Below are 18,509 nucleotides of genomic sequence, written 5' to 3' on the forward strand. Positions count from 1 at the left end.
AAAATTAAGGCCCTCATCAAACCCTGTACACTAAAGACACTGCCCCCGCTGCCACCCTTAGATCACCATATATGGAGCTGACCTGTTCTGACATTCCATATGTTGATCTGACCTAATCAAACCCTGTACACTCAAGACACACTCCTTATATGGCCAGTACTGAATTAATTCCATATGTTGATCTGACCCCCCCATGCCAAAGTGCCAACGCTCGCCCAGCAGTCTGCCGTCACACAGGCGGATGCGTGCACGTGACCTCGCCCTTAGGCATCTTACTGGTATTAATGCGATGGATGATCTTAGGTGCGTAATAAGATCAGTCTGTTTCTATTAGTTTGACACAGAAGCTTGCAGCTTCAGGTATTTCAGGTAGGCACAGCAATCAGGAGGTCTCCAGTACGTTCATCCTCACTCATCTCCCTTCATTCTCATTTGCTAACAAGCTAAAACACCCTCAATTCCACTGTTCGGTTTAGGCTTAGTGTTTTTAAGCAGATCATAGTTCACTGTTCAGCTCTGCATTGTCACAGCTACGTTCTGCAACCTGTCAGTGATCAAACTTCCTCCACTTCCCCGGCCTCCTCCCTGTGGCTCTGGCATTTAGTTCTTCACTGTTTGTTAAATGTATAATTCTGTGGATTGTATGATATATCTGTCTGTGTATCTTAACGTATGGCCTTGAAGGATTCAATCAATGTCATGTTCATGCAATAACTCTGTACTTGAGGCTCTGCTTCTGGGGCGTTAGTGATCTCAGATTCAGTGTTACGATTGCACAGATTATTTGTGGTATCACAGGAGCAGACTTGCAACTTGCAGCATTGCAACTCAATGCAAAATCATTGCAATAAATAAATGGTCAATCCTGATTAAAGTGTCTCACTGAACTAAACCAAAAATGCACAAGGAAGACATCCACGCACATTTTAACCACACCGGTGGATGCATAGAGAAGTACAGACGTACAGTATCGTGGCACTGCATCTATCTATAATGGTATCTAACCAATAAAAGCGAGGTGCATTATAAAAAGCATCTTCCCCTAAACCAAATAAAAGTAGATTAAGCGACAAGCAAAGACAACTGAACGATTTACGGCATCAGAATGACAGCGCCGGAACATGAACCCACCCCGTGAAAACCCTCTTAAAGTTTCAACCCCTAAAATAGCATGGAACGGTGTACTGGCGTGTCTAAAAATGGGCGAAGGTCTTACTGCGAGTGTCAAGAGTGCACGATGGCATGCTGCGCACGTGTGACGGCAGGCAGTACCCCACAGTGAGACCTATGGCTCTGACCTCGTGGTGAAACATTTCATCAATGTGGCGAGAGAGGGCTTATCCTATAGCAGGACACTTCAGTTTCATGTGTTATTCTACCCACATGTTATGCCACCCTCCGCTCCAGGGCGGCATGTTTCTCAGCGGACTGCAGGGTTTGGGTTGTGCATTGGAAGGGGGGGGGGGGGGGGGGGGTTAAGGGGTCGGGGCGATAGGAATTTAGCAGCACAAGGAATGCTGAGCCCTTGACTGCACCCAGTACAAACACTCTGTGGTGATGTATGTTCCACTTTCGGATTACGTCTCTCGGCTACCCATCATATATCGTCACTGTCTGTCGGGTGGAAACCATCTATGTCCAAAAACTTCACTTTTCAGGAAATGGGAGAAAAAGAACACGTTGCAATATATCCTGTTTTTTGTTTTTGAACCTGACCCAGAGACCGCACTTTTTGGTTCTTCTCAAATACTGTCAAATCACAATGTTTCTGTACAAAACACAATGATGTATGGTATGGTAATTGCAAAAAAAGTGATTCTAAGACTCTGGAAGTCAGATGAAGTACCTCATTTCAAGACCTGGTTAACAGAACTTACTTGTATACTGGAGAAAATTCGCTATGACAGTTCTATGTTATATGGCAGCCATTCCTAGACCACCTTGCTCAAATGTCACATTGAACCTCAGCATTTAGTTGTATGTCCTCCACTCTTTACACAATCTAGCAGCGTAATTTATTGTAATGCAATATATCCAATGTAGATGTAGAATTTAGTAACAAGCTCCTGTTAATATTTGTCATTAGTTAAACATTTATAAAAACTCACAGACAGACTTAACCACTTTAAACCTTACAAAGGACCACAATGGAAACAAGCCCCAGGCTTTATTGGGTTTGATCCTTTTGAATGTTATGTGTGCTCATATTTCTTATGCAGTCAGTGTACACTCATATTTACATTTCAATTTCAATTCAAATGTTTGGGCATATCACAGAGGGAATGTTCAGAAATGTTCAAAAAATAGCAGAAATTCAAGCTCACTACATTGTGAGCTTGTAGCTGGGAATAGGGCAATAATTTATGGGGAAAAAAATCACACCCGTGTGAAGTGAGTGGTGCAACTCCGTGTGGGGGGGTGGGGGGGGGTCCAGACCCACATGAACGCACCCAGGGTGCCAGCCCGATTCCGGAAAGCTGCCGGCAAGATGTCCGAAACGGTTGAGAAATGACAGAGTTACCGTGTGGGGGTCCCTCTACTGTACTGTACTGAAATGAAATGAAATGAAATCTATATTTACCCAGGGTATCTGGGCTAAGCTCAAGAACTGTACTGTACTGTACTGTACTGTACTGTACTGTACTGTACTGTACTGTACTGTACTGTACTGTACTGTACTGTACTGTACTGTACTGGCACACCCAAAATCACCATATATACAGTTAATATGTGTGTGTGTGTGTTTGTGTGTGTTTTAGGTTGCGCACAGTTGGTGAAAAACAATCATGCTGTTTTCGTGCTCAGACGCACCCAGCCAGCCAGCCACCCACTCAGCCAGACACCCACCCACACATATAGCTCCGTAAGGGAGTGGTTGCACCACTCAAAAATGATGAAATATGGAGATACAAGGTTTCTGCCATGCAGACAGAGAGGATATATGTTGTCTAAGCTTCTTCCGTGATTTCAGCTCTGTAACCTTCAAAGACGTTGTTGATATTTTCACTTGGCTAAGTCTAAAACCTGGAAACTCATCTCTTCTAGAAGCACCTCATGTCACCCCTCTCTACAATGAATCATCTCCTCTCTCTCTCTCTCTCTCTCTCTCTCTCTCTGGTGGCCTTAAAAATAAAAGAAAATCTATTTTATTTCTTCTCCCCTTATTTCTTCCCTCGTGCTTCATCCAAATGCTCTTATGGTAGCGTTACCATAAGTTTACTATGTTTGGATCGTTAAAACAACGATGCGATATATTCCTTTTCTTCTCCCTCAGGATCTATTGTTTGTCTATTAATTTCTAATTCCTTTTTTTTACTAGTTATTATTTTTCTGAGCTCAACTCTATTGGCGACTAGTGTCATTTCACCTTGTCGGGTAGCTAGATTTGGGTCTGACAAACATGCTACACTTGTTGACATTAGTTGAATATTGACTATGGTTTGGTCTGGTTTCACATTCTTTACTGTGTGTGTGTGTGTGTGTGTGTGTGTGTGTGTGTGTGTGTGTGTGTGTGTGTGTGTGTGTGTGTGTGTGTGTGTGTGTGTGTGTGTGTGTGTGTGTGTGTGTTATACTAGTATTTATGGTATATAATGGGAGTCCTTATAAAGTGATGCATGGTGACTGCAATTCTTCATTACTTTCTTAAAGTAGGGTCATATTTTTCTCGTTGAGTATTTTTTCATGGGTGTAACCATCTCAGGGGTCCAATATTTTCTTTTCACTTCCTTTTCTGCACTTTGGCAGTTTTCAGCCAAATTTTCCATTAAGATTTAAAAATAGCACAGAAGGCTCTTGCCTATTTGAAATAGTGTTCCCTTGCCCTGGAGCACCAAACAGCATTACCACCAGCCACTTACTTCTCCTTGCAGTCAGTCTCTGGTCTACAGGACCACTATGAAGCAACAGTGTCTTTAAAATCAATTGACCAAATCTGTGTTTTTCCCTCAGTGCAGGAATTAGTCTAATGTGAATGGCAGTGGCATTAGGTGTAACTTCTCGAAGGCTCAATTAAGCTGAACGCTGGAGAATGGAAAATGTCAGGGTTTTCATCCATATTACATTTTTATTAATCTGCTGATTCGTTCCCTATACATTTCTGAGGCACTGATGCTATAATAGGCTATAATAAGCTTTATGCTGAATATTTAATATCTGTAATTATTTTGTGCTGACACCCCACTCTCTGGCTCTGAGTCCATTTCTCACTCCAATTGCCATGAATGGTTAATGACACTCCAAATGCAGAATCTCAGAAGACATTTTGAAACCTATTATGTCTGTGGAGCTGCTGTGTCCTGTGTTGTGTGTCCTTTCCATTGTGTCTGGAATGCGGCTTAAATTACCTACTTTCCTTTTTAAAGGATTATTATTCGGTTTTGTTTGCTAACCGTAAACATAATTTGCTACTTTTTTTTTTCTTCTAGAAAGTATACCTTAGTTTTTATTTCTTTTTCAGGTAGAAACCTTGTATGTCCATACAGAGGCGTATCTACAATAAGGCGAGGGCAGGCGTCCGCCTGTCCAAATCCATTTCTGGCCTGGCCAAAATCCATACAATAAGAAAAAAAGAGGACAAAAACAAGACCTGTGAACTATTAGTGGACAGTTGATTGGCCGTTGCGGTAGAGCGCGACCCTCAATCACCCATTGGAATGTAAATGCATGCCTTTCAGCCTTTGTATCCTACTCGTCTGGCAGGTATATCTCTTTGAAAGCCTTTAGTGCTACGATTGTGCGCGGGGAGACGACAATTAACACATATTTGCCTGCCCAAAACGTAATTCCTGGATACGCCACTGTGTCCATAACTGTTACTTTTCAGGAAATGACCCATGTTCCAATAGATCCAATTTAGCCAAAATTGCCTAGAGGTTTGGTCGGTGGACTGTGGACGGGGGACGTCACAAACATAACATCGGGATACCAAACCTTGCACAGAGTACGGACACTGTTCAAGGGACTGCCATGAGAATAGTCCCACCAGGGGTAGGGGCGACACGCTTAGCGTTGCTCCAATCCACACCAAACTTGGCACAAACAACACCATACGTACAGGGGTCTGTCATTAGAATTGTCAACACCAGGGGTCACATGTGGCCCTTGGGGGGCCCCAGTGGCCACAGACGCACCATTGCTCCAATCCGTACAAAACTAGCCACTAACACTGTTCAGGCGTTGACCATAACAGCAGTCACATGTTGCCCCCGGAGACACTGCTGGAGCAATGTTGTTCCAACAGTGTTACAGCAGTTTTTAACACTTCAAATGGCCATAACTCAGTGACCTTTGACAGATAACTATATAGGACTAAATATGAAGGCTGCATAGATTTTTGTTTTGTTTTTTTACTCGTATTTTCGCGTTTTCAATAAATATCTCTATCAATTAACCAAGCAATCAATCACTCAATCAACCAGCCATTGATTGAGTGATTGAGAAGAGTTTGAAATGAGCAGATCTACAAGCTCACACTACTTTTGTAATATATTGTCCTACGATGAAGCATAAAATAGGGCATTAAAAATTGGAGATAGGTTTCTGCCCAACAGACATGCTCCTGCTGTGGTTTCAGGTCTTGTCTGCAACCTTCATAAATTTGATATTTTCACTTGGCTAAGTCTAAAACCTGGATCATATTTGCGAACGCAGTGATTGCGAACGCAGTGAGCACTAACTATAGAAGCTGGCCTAAACTGTCTGTCTGTCTGTGTGTCTGTGTGTGTGTCACACTGTAACACCACCGGCCCACCACCAGAGGGCGCAGCTGTATCACACACACACACACACACACACACACACACACACACACACACACACACACACACACACACACACACACACACACACACACACACACACACACACACACACACAAAACATAACTTAACTTAACTTAAAAAAAATCTTAACTAAAAAAAACACCTTAAAAAAGTACGTAATTTATTCTAATTGTTGTTATTGGAATTTAGGAGCTGCATTCGCTTCCCGCGTTCGCGCGTCTTACTTGTATTATTGGACCTGTTTTCTTTTCTAACCTCAAACATATTGCTACTTTTGTTCTAGTAAGTGTGACTTAGTTTTCTCGTTTTATAAATGGAGGATCAAACGTATCATATTTTGTTTCCTTATACGTACTGCAGAGTGATGTCTTGGATATTTATTGTTTTCCCATCCGCTCTGCGTTTCAGTCAAAAGAAGGCCTTATCTTCCACTGTCAGTCAAGCTATTGTTGAGGAGAGGCACCCTGCAAATAGAAAATGGCACCAGTGATGGATTACTCCCTCATTTGGCAGGCTGTTCATCTGCTGAAAGGGTGTGTGTGTGTGTGTGTGTGTGTGTGTGTGTGTGTGTGTGTGTGTGTGTGTGTGTGTGTGTGTGTGTGTGTGTGTGTGTGTGTGTGTGTGTGTGTGTGTGTGTGTGTGTGTGTGTGTGTGTGTGTGTGTGTGTGTGTGTGTGTGTGGCGCACATTTGCATGTGTGTGTGTGGTGCTTAAGGTGTTCAGATTTGCGTGTAGTGTGGATGAATAGAAACGAATGGGTGGGACTTTTTTTTTTTAAGCAGTGGATTTAAACCTGGCCTATGTGTGGCTGGGAGAGAATACTATAACTTACTGGTATCTCATTTTATGACCCAATGTATATTGTAGGCTCATTTAAAGGGTGTGTAAGTGATATTTGTATAAGTGTTAAATAGCTCTATATTCCGATAGTAGTCATTGAGTGTTTGTTCAGTAACAGGGGTCTCCCCATTTCTCCAGCTATTTAATAATTTAATTGGGATAAAAAAATGAATGAGAGATAACTACATGATACAGGATAGATAAGTGAAAATAGAAGTGATTATACAAAAAGAAGCAGACATCAAATAAATGTTCTGTTTCTTAAAGAGCTGGAGAGACAGGGCAACACTCTATAGCAATGATTACTATCAGAATAATTGTTTTAACCAAACATAATCACTTACACTACAGCAACTTTAATTGCAACTCAGAAGAGAAACCACAATCTCTCAGTCCACTACTTGTGTTAAAACGTGGGAACAGTCAGCTTGTCTGTGTGTGTGCGTGCGTGCGTGCGTGCGTGCGTGCGTGCGTGCGTGCGTGCGTGCGTGCGTGCGTGCGTATGCGTGCGCACAGACGTGTGTGTGTGTGTGTGTGTGTGGGGGGGGGGGGGGGCACTTTGAGGAGACTACAAAAGAATGTTGACTGTTACTCAGACCTGTCACCTGACTCAACATTTTTACTAATGAACCACGAATTATTAAATTATTTAAAGCCTGGTGACTCAGCCAGTTACTGACTGACTGCCACACCTCAAATGTTTGCCAGGAATTCCTTTCTTTCTGCTGTCAAAACACCAAAACCACCAAATGCCTTTTTAACACACTTTTTCATGTGGGCTGCATCAATGCACAGCCAATGCTGTATATCACTACAGTAAGGCCCAAACAAGTCGATCTATTCTACAGTAGATCTGCTATTTTCACTAGTTTGGGTCCTGGGGAGACATCAAATGCCTCTTTTGGGTCTCAAGCTAAAAACTTTGGGAACTACTGCAGTACTGCTGTATATAACTATTATTATTAAATAACTAGTATTTATTGATGGTTTAACTGTGATTCACCATGTTCGCAAACATTCCAATGGGAGTTAATTTGGTGTCAGAACTCATAATTTGTGTTTTGTTTCCTCTTACCAGGGCAAGCTGTGCCATGTGGAGGGAGAGTAATTTTGAAATCCCTCCCTTTTGATTTCCGTGTGGAAAAACATGCCGGCTAGAATCTCTGGGAGTCGTTCTAATAAGAGCCTTTTAACAAACAATGAAGTCGATTTTTGAACACGCCCTCCTCCTTTGTGGTGTTTTGCAGCATGCCAAAAGTAAATAATTAGAATTTTAAATGCTCTGTCTGTACTCCATACCACTGACTGGTCCTGTGGAGAATGCTTCAAAAGCAATCTGAAAAGCACAGAACGCATTCCAATTAAAGGATTTTTTGTTTTCATTTGTGTAGCTTGTGTGGGTGTAGGTTTGCTGCTTATTGGCATTTGACATGATCGCAGAGTATGAAGAGCACTCCATACAGTTAATGCTGCCGATCCATAGTCTACTTATCTTCTGGAGTGCTAGCACCTTGTCCTTTCTGTGCGGAGTGGCAGAACTGCATTGTGGGAGAGCGACCGCGAGGGTCTCTCGGCAGAGACAAATTGTCCTCTACTCTAGGTTGGGGCGAGGATTCTTCCCTTTTCTGTTCCACTGGGCTTTTATTAGAGATCCTTTCACGGAAAGTTTCCTAGATTCATCAAAGGCTCCCCTGTCGGCTCACAGCATGCTCAGACCTGCTGAGGACTATAGGAACAGGGAGACTATCGAAAGGCAAGATCATACTTTCCCCAAGTCTCGTAGACCCCGGTCTTTGTCTTCTAGCCTGTTAGCAAACCTTGAAGGAATGCAATGAATGGGATATTATTGTCTGTGGTGTGTCGGCGCTAAGGCAGCCATCTGTCCCAAAAAAACACACCTGACAGTAATCTCGGTGGAATGATCCCATCCATCAACAAGACAAATAGAGCTCTGGAAATGAGACCACAGGGAAGAGCGCTCAGGTGAAAAAAGGGGCGAAGTGAAGCATGCTGGTCCGGAGAGTGGAAGGAGAGGACACGGAAGGTCAGCGGTTAAAACACGCTTCGATGCACCGACCCCCTCGTCACACTCACGCAGACACAAAACACACAACATCTATTGCAAACTTACCCTTTGAAGCGGCATGGAGTTACACTGAGTCTTGTTATGTGATCCATCCTTGACCTCCCATTTTGTAACTCCACCGAGGAACCCCCTTCAGCGTAGACCCCACCCAAAAGAAGAGAATGATGACAACGTGTCTGTGCTGCAGCTGCACGCATGCCCACCCCTCCCTCTTCTTAAAAACATCACTGCCACCATATTGCATTTTCTTCTTTCACGTCAAAGCAAGTTTTTTCCATTCTCAGCCTTCTCCCCCCCCCCCCCCCCCCCCCATGTCCCTCTGTGAGTGCGGTCTGCAGTGTGCTGTGTCTCTGGGGAGGTTCAGACAGTGCGAGGTGCAGGCAATGGAGAGACAGAGGGAGACATTGGGGAGAACGTCGATGTAATGTGCCTCAATGTCGCTTCATTTCCCCATTTTAATTGGGCTATCTAAATGCATCCCCGGTTTGTCAATACCCGCTGGGTTCCCAGATAAAAATGATTTGTCACATGCATTCACTAGCATGCCCCCTGCCAGTCTACCCTTCGGAAAGCACACACCGTCATCGCCACTTGTCATGGCCGCTGAAATGGACAAAGAGTCTTGTTGTGGTTTTTCCCAAAGAGATATAGAGTAGCAGGAAAATAAAGTCTGGCGCCTCTTCTGCTCATACCTTACCTCATTTGTCCATCCCTCCCTCCTCCCTGCTCTCTCTCCTCTTTTTTTTCTTGGAGTTTTGTTATTTTCAGTCACACTCACATAAATGCACATCGACATATGTCAAATGGTGTGGTAACACCGTGAACACACACACACAGTCACGCACGCACGCACGCACGCGTGTGTGTGTGCGTGCGTGCGTGCGTGCGTGTGTGTGTGTAACAACAACGCAACAGCCAACAACACGTATATAGAGTATATACAAGCTGTGTGCAAGCACGCACTGAAGGTCAACACACTCACACCAATCTTATCTGTGTGTTTTTATGTGCTCTGTTTCCTCACCGTCCTTGTCTTTTGCACACCTCCTGTCGCCATGTGCCATTGCCCTCCCTCTTAAGCACTGGCGACTTGCTTATCAGCAGACTGTCCTGAGAAGGGAGAAAAAAGTATAATCCAGGCCTGCGTCGTCCTTGGTGTTCAGCGGAGGTACATTTTTACATGTTGTGTGACTTTGTCATTCAGTTTGATTCTCTGCAGCTTATGAAAATCCCTCCCCCCTCTTAGAAAAGCAAACATAGACATGCTGTGTGCTTAACACTGGTGTGTGGTGGCCACTCTGGCCTGTGAAATGATAAATGGGAAGCGCACATCACGCTGCTCTGACAGATATAGCCTTGAGATGGCATGGATGTAACATAAATAGTACTCGTCTCATGCAGTTATCCAGATACGCAACCCATTGTAATCAACCGGTTAATAATCCATGTATCATTTTAGACTTTAACCACTTTAACTATTATTTTATACTTTGGCTATTCAAACATAGCAGATTTACAAGCTCATAGCTTGTCACTTACTTTGTGAAAATCTTTGAATATATGTATTTTTAAAACTAACATTTTTAACTCAAATCTTTGCTCCACAAAATATTTTGAGATGGGGGTCAGCGGCGAAATTATACATATCATTTTGGCTGTACTTTACATGAAAGATTTTAGCATCACTGATAAAGCAACATATGTTTTCTGAAAACTGTTAGGATTTAGAAGACATTTGTAGAATTGCCCTCATGTCTTAATAATTAATTGACCACCCTTAAGATGACAAACCGAGCCATGAATTGTGAGTTGGGCAAGGAAATCTAGACTAAACAGGTGCTTCCCAGCTGTGCTGTTGGACACAATGACATAGTGCAGGTCTTAAAAGCCTATCAACAGCAGCACGCTGACTTTCACAACTCACTGTTTACGACCCAGGTCAGCAATTTCTTAGTGGGCATGCAGCCAGAATTGTGGTTTATCAGTGACCTCTTTGCACAGGGAGATAACAAATGCATGGCTATTTGGACACCATTTTAACGTTCTAGATTTGTTTTGAGATTTGGCCGCAAACTGTGGTTTTAGACATAATTAAAAAAAAGAAATGAAAATAAATAAATTGAACTTGACCTTAATTTATTTTGTGTTAATGCCTAGCTCTTGCTTTTAGCCCCTTGCTCAGCTGTGTGTGTGTGTGTGTGTGTGTGTGTGTGTGTGTGTGTGTGTGTGTGTGTGTGTGTGTGTGTGTGTGTGTGTGTGTGTGTGTGTGTGTGTGTGTGTGTGTGTGTGTGTGTGTGTGTGTGTGTGTGTGTCCTTAAAAAAGGAAACTTTGTCAAAAAAACACTTTACATATAATGCATTGTAGTCAGCGCCGTTTATTCTTAGTGCATGTGCATTATAATAACAAGACAATTGGATACATCATTACTGTAGATGTTATGGAGCTGGTGTGATTGTTAATAGCTAAACCATTGCCTACCAGTTGAATATAGTCACAACTTCTTGTCTCAATTATAATTTCTGCGCCTGTACAATCACTACAATGTGCTTAAAGCACAACAATACGACGTTTTTAACAAATGTTGGCACTAGTCTTTGTCAGCCGTTGCAGACAGATGACTTGATTCACTCACTGTGCTTTAAACACATGACGGTTTCAAATGTCAGCCCGTGCGGTTTGCCCATCATCACACATCAGAGTAGATTACTCCAACTGGGGAGCTTCTGTGTCTGGTTGGATCCAGGTGTTGTAACCATAACCGATAGATCTCTGAGTTGTGCAACAGCGCATGCAGTTTGTCACATAGAGAGAAGCCTTATGAACAACCTTCCACAATCTCTCTCTCTCTCTCTCTCTCTCTCTCTCTCTCTCTCTCTCTGTCTCTCTCCTCTTACTGAAGCTGCTAATGGGGTATTGTTAGGTGTGTGTGTGGAGGGGGGCACATTGGGTATGGAGGTGTCATCTCCCTCACACTGATGGGAGGAGAAGAGGAGGTTGTGTCGTCAGCATTTGAAATCTAGTGAATAGCATTGGGGGATGGGGGGGATGACACCATGTAATAAATTATCAGACTAAGGTAATGGGTGTTTCCAAGTCTGAATACATCCAGTAGACCGGGGGGTGTTGAAATCGGAGCTTTAAAAACTAGACGGTCTAATACTGGTCCAAACTTTAGCTGTTGATTGCACGTTCCTTTGCAGGCAGTTTGTAAATTAAGTCGTGTGAACGAAAAAGTCACGAAAAAGCCAGATATGACATCTCCTTTTTGAGGACATGTCGACTGGTGTGGAGAAACTACCAGAAAGGCTATTATATGTCTCCTTTGGCCAAATGGAAATAGCGATCTTCATAAATACATAACTGCTTCAAAAGAACAATGTTGGTCTAACTAAGAGATTCACTGAAAGAAATAAGTTAGACTTGAGTTAGAGTATACACACACACACACACACACACACACACACACACACACACACACACACACACACACACACACACACACACACACACACGCAGACAGCAGACAGCTTGGCTTTTGGCCATGCCTGAAGAAACAGACTGTTGCCAGTGTAAAAGGTCTGCAGGACTGTTATTGTGAATAAGAATTCATTTTAAATTGAGTAGCTCTACTAGCTCTATTTAAATGTAATATTCAGTCTGAATGTACTTTGTGGCATGGAATTGGAATTTGCTACTAACATTCTCCTCGTGGACTTCTCCAATCACCAATAACAGTCTGATTGTCCTTGCAGATGAACGTGGCATTTGAATTGGCACAAAAATAGTGTTAATTCTGTTCTGTGCGTCTAAGTGGGCTTCTGCTCAGCATGGGGGGATAATAATTAAGCCACTACTGTACTTCTCACATCTGTCTCAAGGACATGAAGTTTTCCAAAGACATACAGTTGGGTGCCACCGATATTGTCCCTTATTATTTGACCCATTTAGGCCTGACCTCAACATTTTAAAAAATCCTTCTAAATCCTCCAGTTTTCTGAAATAATTATTTTCACGATTTTTCAAAAATAGCAGACCTACAAGCTCGTAGCGCGCCACTCGGTGGCGCGCTATGAGCTTGTAGATCTGCTATTTTTCAATAGCTAAATTATAACATAATGTTTAAAACACCAAAAGGGGTTCCCGCCCAAAATGGGTTTACTGTCCTTTTGCGCAGATCACGCAAACCTCAGCAAAAAGAAAAGGACAATATCGATGGCCTCCAACTGTACAGAATAGTTATTCTCCGTCTTTTTAGATGTTGCGATAACATTTTTAACAATGCATGTTTGTGTCCAGACTAGAATCAGTACCTGATTATCTTTTTGTCCATAACATTTTTGTTGTTACTTTGAACAGAGCTATACTTTTAATCAGACGAGTCACATTGTTGTGTGCCAAGGTATAAACTGAAGAGACAGAAATATCCTCTATCATTCTGTCAAGTGTGCTGTTGTGGACACAGTTCTGCAGCCCTCCTAGTAAAGTAAGGCTGTCTCTCATTGTTACAGACAAACAGAGGTTGGACTCGGAGAAAGCGATTTACTTCAACAGTGTTTTAGTCCACAAGGCACTGTAATTGCATTACAACTCACATCAGTCACTTCCTATGAGTACTATTGTTTTGAACTTTTGAGGTGGTTGGTTGAGTTCAGCTACTTGTTGATATTTCTTTTAAAGTTGGGTGGTATTCTTTGAGACATACATGCAGTAAGTGTATTTATTTTGGGATATATATATAATATATATATTATAATCCTGTTTCGATAGATTGATACATTGTTTAGCTGCTAACTATCATGTTTTCTTTGATGCACTATACATTATTCTCTCGTCAGTTAGTTTGCATTGTACTGTACATTATGAAAATGTACACAGTAATGAAATAGACAGTTGATCTTTTCAAGAAACAACAGGATATATTACAGTAGGCTATAGCCTATTAATGCAAAAATCCTATTATCTTCCACTTTTGAGTAGAACCATTTGGCTTCCGGTTTTCGGGAATTCAAAACGGTGTAATCAAACCATAACTGCCATTTTCACTGGTTGGGTTTGGACTTACATGCAGTTTTATTTCATTATTATTATTATTTTAATTATTTAGTCGTTATGCCTATTAATTATTCCCCATATACAATTCTGTGTTGTCACAGCTGTTGTGCCCTACTGGCTCAGCTGCCAGTGAGGAGCCCCCACCGAGAGGACATAGAGCCCAACACACGTTGACAGGTGCCGCCGAAGCCCGTGGGAGTACGTGCAGAGACAAATATCACCCTCCCAGCCCGGCTACCACCCCAAAACCTGAACAAAACAATATTTATATTATCGGCCGATATTATATATCGGCATACAAATGTAATATCGGTAAATATTGTTTTTAATTAATTTTAAGGTATGATAATGTTTATTTTTATTTGGAAAACCTTACATTTATGAATGCATCCAGTGGGGCATCACCATTAAATTAGGCATAATAATGTGTTAATTCCACGGCCGCATATATCGGTATTGGTTGATATTGGTATCGTAAATTAGGAGTTGGACAATATCGGGATATCGCATATCGGCAAAAAAAGCCAATATCGGACATCCCTATTTATTTTCTTATGGACTCGATAAAGCGGGTGCGCTACGGTGGATTCGAAGTTCGTAACCCCTAGTAGACTCCATGGTGCTGGGCATGTACTTTACCACTGCCCCGCCTGAGCGCGACTTACATGTAGTTTCAGCAGTTAACCCATTCTGCATTATGTTATGCTCTAGTTATTGAAAATAGCAGATCTACAAGCTCATAGCGCGCCACCGAGTGGCGCGCTACGAGCTTGTAGGTCTGCTATTTTTGAAAAATCGAAGAACGACTGACAGAAACATTGCTTTTTCAGAAAACTGTCAGGATGTAGAAGACATTTTTAGAATCTGATCTCAGGTCAGAATGGGTTAAAATAGCTGCCTGTGCTCACTGCTCACACACCTAAACACAGTTGCCACACTTCCAGGTTATGTTTTCAGTTGCAGTTTCTCTCATCAACATCACTAATATAAAAAATAAATAAAAAAGTTATTGGTCTCCCGGGAGGGGAAAAAACATTTGTTGAAGCAATGTTGTAGGAGTCCAGTTAACAGTCCGCACAGTATTATTGGGATAAATGAGCAAACTTCTCCCCAAGGTCCAGAGGCTGTCTAATCTATTAAGGCGCTATCGTCTCGGATGGCGAGCCTTAGCGAGGGAGGGTAGGGACCGGGGGGGAAGGTTTTCTGTGTGTGTGTGTGGGGGGGGGGAGTGGGGGTGAATGGTAGTGCTGACATCCTCTCTCTCTCTCTCTGTGCAATCCCCTGTCCTTGTAGGACGGAAGAGAAAAACTGCACCAGAGGCTGACTTGGCTGTTCCTCTGAGCTTCACCATAAATCCGACTGAACATTTCTGAACATCTGTTGTGGATGATTAGCTCCATGGCTAGTGGAGTTTGACCGGAGGGAGAAAAAAAAAAAAAAAAAAAGGAACCAGTGTTTCGTTGTGTATGTGTGTGTGTGTGTGTGTGTGTGTGTGCGTGCGTGTGTGCGTGTGTGCGTGCGTGCATTTTGACTGACTATGTGCGATTGTGCGTACATTGCCTGAATGAAGAATACGGATGCTGCATACATTTCTATTTTCTTTATTTCTTTATTTTTGTCAGAGTAATTTGGAGCACTTGAATAAGTCCTGCAATGTTGTTACGATCGTTAACATAATTGCTCAAGTCTCATGGGAATGCTCAAAATGTAATCTCTTCAAGGTCAAGAAAAACATTTAGCCCCTATTAACTTTTGGTGACTTCTTGTGTTATTTGCTTTCCTTTTTTTGTTTTTGTGGGAAGCAATGACATGTGTGGCCACTGCTGGCCAGTGAGATAGGTTGTTGTGATTCTGAATTACAAAAAAATATATATGCAGGATTTTAAATGGCCTCTATTTGTGCCACAAATAGACAATAACATGGTCAGTGTTAAGCTATCCATTTATAACTCAAGGAGTGTACAAATGTAACCAAAATGGACCCTTTTGTACACTTTCTGAGTTGTTGACACTGGGTATTTTACCATGCAGTTTTGAGCACAGCCCAGATAAGAAGACGGCCTTATGGCTCATTAGCTGCGGGACCGACATAACATCACGTGTACTCATACCTCAAAACCTTTTTCTTTACACACAGGTGAAATCCCACAACCGCCTCTGATTGGTCAAAGTTCAGGAAGGTAAATGCTTCTCGTGCCTCCCGCCTCCTCCTCCTCCACAGTGAAATCCAACACCTATGACATCACATGTGTGGTCTTGGCTCCTCCCAGGCAGTGCCTGAACACGGCTCAGTGTGTGAAAAAGCAGTGCCACTGAAGGATCCCCTCCTAAAAGCACCACATTACTCCCTTTGCCACAGCTGGAGACATATCGCTGGTGAGACGCAAGGCAATTCCTCCCATTTAACGAAACATTGTCAATGGAATAACTGAGGAGGACAACAGGGAAACCACATTCCTGATTTACTTTTTTTTTTCTTCTTCCAAGAGACATCTATCATCAAGGATAATTTTACTTGGGATACTGTTGGATTGGCTTGGATTCTTTTGGAATTGGATTTTTTTCTCTCTCTTTCTCTGGCTCTCAGGAATAACTGACTAAAGATAAAGGGAATTGGAAAAAAGGAAGGATTTATTTGTAAGGGACCAAATTTACATGCATGGGTAAGTGTGACATTTGTGCCCACAGCATGGTAGTAGCATGGTAATGATGAAACAACCAACAAAGGATTAGTTCTGAACGAAAGTAGAAAGCCAATTCTGTACAGGTGTTTTTCCCTTAAGTCTTAAGTCTAACTGGCTTAGCCTTCATATCCAGCAAAATGAAAGTTAACTTACCTCTTGTGAACAAAAACAAAGTAACTTGATGTGATACACTTCAATAGAGAGGTATTTTCTTACTATTCTTTTGTCCCGTTGCCTTTTGTCCTTGTTCACTCTTGCTTGTTAAGCCAAAACAATAGTTTAACCTCGTCTTGGCTTAACTCTATTGGCTGGCTCTCTGGCAAATTGCCCTGTCTGGGGTGAGCCCTCCCCTCTTTTTTTCAGCGGACTTTGAATAGAGGGGCCATAGAGTGTCCCCTTAGCTACTGCTGCTAAGGTGAGGCACCCTGCCGTTAGACAGTGTTAAGCCTACTCTGAGGCCAAACAACCTGTTTTTCCAGTTGTCTTTATCTCCCTAGGCAATCTTGAGGCTAAAGTTACAGCAAAAAAGAATTTAGCTTAGAAAGAGCCATTGAGGGGCTTTGAAATCCCAAATCAGGGCAGGGGAGAGGTTTTGAAAGTTCTTGTGACTTTTGGAAGCAGTTTGTGCTGTATCTATTTCTTATTATTTTGTTCTTTCTTCGTATAACCGATAAGCACTTGCAATGTGACGTGACATTCAAATATTTCAATATCTGGTCTTTTTATAGAGATAACTGTGTGTGCAGGACTGCAGGTAACTTTGGTAGCCTTCCTATATATATGTATATTTTTTCTCCTGGTGTTAACTGTTCGTTTAACTATTACAAATAGTTTTTGCTCAGAGATGTTTAGACAGGTGTTGCACAATTAATCTGTTGCTCAATACAAAGAGCTGGTGTCACTAGGACAAACAAATAGAGGAGAACAAATATATTTCTGTGGTGTGTTTCTTTCAAAGCTGTCTTGAACTTTCAGCGAACAGTGTGAATGTAAAGACAACATGTCTGTCTCGCTTTGTTTGGCATGAAAAGGCGAGACCTCCCTGTGGGTCCATCCTGCTGGCCCGGGAACTTAACATTTTCTTTCTCTCCTGGTAGGCCTAAATCTGAAGTCGTTTGTTTATCAGTTAATCATTGACTAGTATGAGTGCCCTGTTGGTCTTCGCCAGGGAGTGGTAAGCCAAACATTATGATGAAACTTCAACCTGCTGGAGAAAGTGTTCCGGCAATATGGAGGCTAATGCTAAAATGTCTTGGCACACATCTGTTTGGTTCCTCAAAAGCATAAACTAACAAAGAAGTAAAACAAAAACACACAATCACATTCTATGTCCAAATGGGAACATCCGTCCCAGTCCACAGTGGCTGACCTTTGAGGTTATCCTTCTTCACCTTAAGCCACACAGGCCATTAACCCGGCATTCCACTTTTATGGCTACGACTCAGCCACAATGTCGCCGTCTAAGTTCCAGTGAGGCTGTGTGCAAACACGGGTGATCATTGTCTAGGACGGTGGATGTGAACTTAAGAAACAACTTTGATTGTTTGTTTTCAGCAATACTCTTTACTAGTATGGTACCTCTGTCAAACATACTAAATCCATGTCTCCTTGAATTGGCTCCAGTTTCAAGGTTTTTTGCCTACCTTGTAGAATGCTTTCAGACAAAGCTCTTTATGTGAAGTCAATCACTCAATCGTGCTCTCTCCCTGTTGGAAAGCTGAAAAGTAATTATGGGCAGAGCATATGGATTTTTCCATACAACTTGATTTCTCATCATTGATGATTCGGATGACGTGTAATGGCCTTTTAATGGGTGATGGATTCACTTCACCGCTGCTGTCTCAGGTGAGATGTGAAAGGGGTTGCCTACAATCACGGATCAATGTCTGTGAAGGTGATTGCGTGAATGGTTACCAACGGATTTGGTCTGAACACCAGACATGGCCAGACATCCCTTGTGGCTTTTATGGTTTGTGAAAGGCTAATGTTTCCATGTATTTATCTTTATCTGTGGCTTGGGTTCTGAATCAGGACAGGGACATTTAGTCAATACAAAACCTGCAGAGG

At 42.3% G+C, this 18,509-nt stretch overlaps 1 protein-coding gene across 1 annotated transcript in view; it reads left to right on the top strand.

Moving 5' to 3' along the window:
* ptprfb (protein tyrosine phosphatase receptor type Fb) overlaps positions 1 to 18,509 on the top strand; it is a 208,724-nt gene that overhangs the window by 47,410 nt on the left and 142,805 nt on the right. Inside the window, exon 2 of the mRNA XM_079529334.1 lies at positions 15,896 to 16,421. The gene's annotated coding sequence lies outside the window, so the exon portion shown is untranslated. The remainder of the gene's footprint in view (positions 1 to 15,895; positions 16,422 to 18,509) is intronic.

This window comes from Electrona antarctica (assembly GCF_951216825.1).
Source record: "Electrona antarctica genome assembly, chromosome: 19".
Lineage (NCBI taxonomy): Eukaryota > Metazoa > Chordata > Actinopteri > Myctophiformes > Myctophidae > Electrona > Electrona antarctica.